This window comes from Drosophila sechellia, chromosome 3L (genome assembly GCF_004382195.2).
Source record: "Drosophila sechellia strain sech25 chromosome 3L, ASM438219v1, whole genome shotgun sequence".
NCBI classification, from domain to species: domain Eukaryota; kingdom Metazoa; phylum Arthropoda; class Insecta; order Diptera; family Drosophilidae; genus Drosophila; species Drosophila sechellia.
This window is the reverse complement of record NC_045951.1, coordinates 10,715,698-10,717,906: the sequence shown is the minus strand read 5'-3', so window position 1 is coordinate 10,717,906 and position 2,209 is coordinate 10,715,698.

The following is a 2,209-nucleotide window of genomic DNA, read 5'->3' as shown; positions in this document are numbered from 1 at the left end:
CGCAATTTGTTATTATTTCCATTGGTTATATATATTATTTTCAGCTGGATAATTTATGGTTTTCTCAATGCGGATTTGTTTCTTTCTATTTGTTATATAAAGCTGACTGAACTTAACTTCCTTATTATAATTGAGTCGTACATTCTATAAATTTAGTTTTTCTTGCATTTCTACAGGAACTTAAAATTATTCAAGCATATCCCCTCAGCGACTGCCCACCTAATTTGGTTATTATTTCACTGATTAGCGGTGTGGATTTTTCAGACATATATTTTTTACGAGCCAAAACCCTATACTTTCGCCACAGTTTTTGTGGCTGAGCCGGAGACGAAGTCGTTGTTTTAGCCGTAGTCGCAGCCGGAGCCGGAAACTGGCTTACAAGCTTTTAGGCAATGGGAATCGCTTACAAGGCGCAGTCAGCTCCTTTCGCCGGTCACGAAACTGCATTTTGGCACGCAGCCCCCGCTTTTCCCACTTTTCCCACCCACTTCTCGCTTTTCGGCTGCTTTTTCCCACGCTGAGGATGCGGGTGTGCTGCGGTGGTGGAGCAGCAGTCCACACCTCCACACCGATTCAAGTCCTTGTTCTTGGCATGGAAATTTTCTTGGGGCCTAATGGCCTCGAAACACGAAGAAGGCCGTCCAGGCGTGGGAGTTCCATGGGTGGTGGCTTGGGGTCGGTGGAACTTGCTGCATTGCAGTTTGCGGCTAATGTCTGACCTTGTTTTGCAATGACTAAATTAATTCCTTAATAAGTGCGGTTGCAAAACAAACACGAAACTGCAGACGTGGCACAGTTGGCACTCCCACTTCCCCCCTCGTGAATTCAGCACCGCCCTCGGTTGGTGTAATTAAGCAGTGAAAATGCCCCAATTGACAGTCATTGTGTTGGCTGCGGAAAATGGAGGAGTCTCGCATCTCTGGGGCAATAAATCAGGGCGAGGGGCAGCCACAAACTGCGGCTAAGTAGCCAACTCGTGTTGTTGCAGCTAGCATGTTGCACTCCATCACTTTTCACGGGCGACGGAGGGGGTTTACGTGGAGGGTGACTTATGGCCCAAACTGTATTAGCCGGGCCTAGATGTGATGATGCCGCATTGCATAATCCGCTAGGGTCGTGCATCATTTTGGTCAACTCGCCATCGCCCGACATTATTTGCAGCTTGCAGCGCATTTTTCTCCTTTTTAATATACCCTCTTTTTTGGGAAGGTATATTGGTTTCGTTTAGAACATAGAAGCCTTGGATCTTTTGCATCTTTCAAAATGCATACCTCCAATGTTAATTTCTGGTCCTCCTGGTAGAAGTTTTTTATTATTTTTATTAGATGTTATCAAAACTTAAGAAATTAGGCCAGAAGAGTGTCTTAGTCGCCTTGTTAAATGAATGTCCTAGACGTCTCCTTTACCCTGTTGAAGTGGACATCAAGTGGTCGGATATTGGGACTATACTATTTTTATGCGTCTCCTCTATTTTCACTCGGCTCTATTCTGTGGCACGCATAAATCTCTAAACAAGGCGCGCGTGTCGTGCGTTTATTATCACTTCCTCTCCACAAGTCCAGGGGATGGGGTGGAGGGGGTCTGCAAGGGGGCGGCGCAGGGATACAGATTCAGGGGGTATGGCTGCCATCCAACTTTCCTTTTGTCTCCGCTCGCGAAATTTATCGCCGTCATTTGTAATTGTAGCGCGAAAATTGAGTTCGAGTTTGAGTTTGAAGTTTGGCCAGGGTGGTCAGGGGTGCTGTGCAGGCGCTTGCGAGCGGGGCAGGGTTGTCGCCGTTCGCCGGTTTATGCATTGTTTCCATCAACATAATTCAGTTTGGCTTTGGATCAGCTCCAAGTGATTGTTTCGCCTGGCGGAGATTTACGGGCACTAAGCTGGGACCGCTGACAAAAACCAGGAACGATATTGTATGTATATAGGCAGGCACCCATACATGGGAAAATAGATCTAGATTTATACTTAGATATAGTGCTATATATTTCCGTCACACGGAAGTGCCTTAACAACAACAACAACAAACAAACAAAACAAAAACATTTTTGATACTCAACAATAACAAATGTAAGATCTAAGCAACAACTAAAATTGCGATATTGTAAGATAGAACTTATGCCTTGTACATTGAGCGACTTTTGCCAGGCCTAATCAACTTTTTGACTAATGATAAACAATAAGGACATAGGTTAGCCCAAACGAGGGCGTATA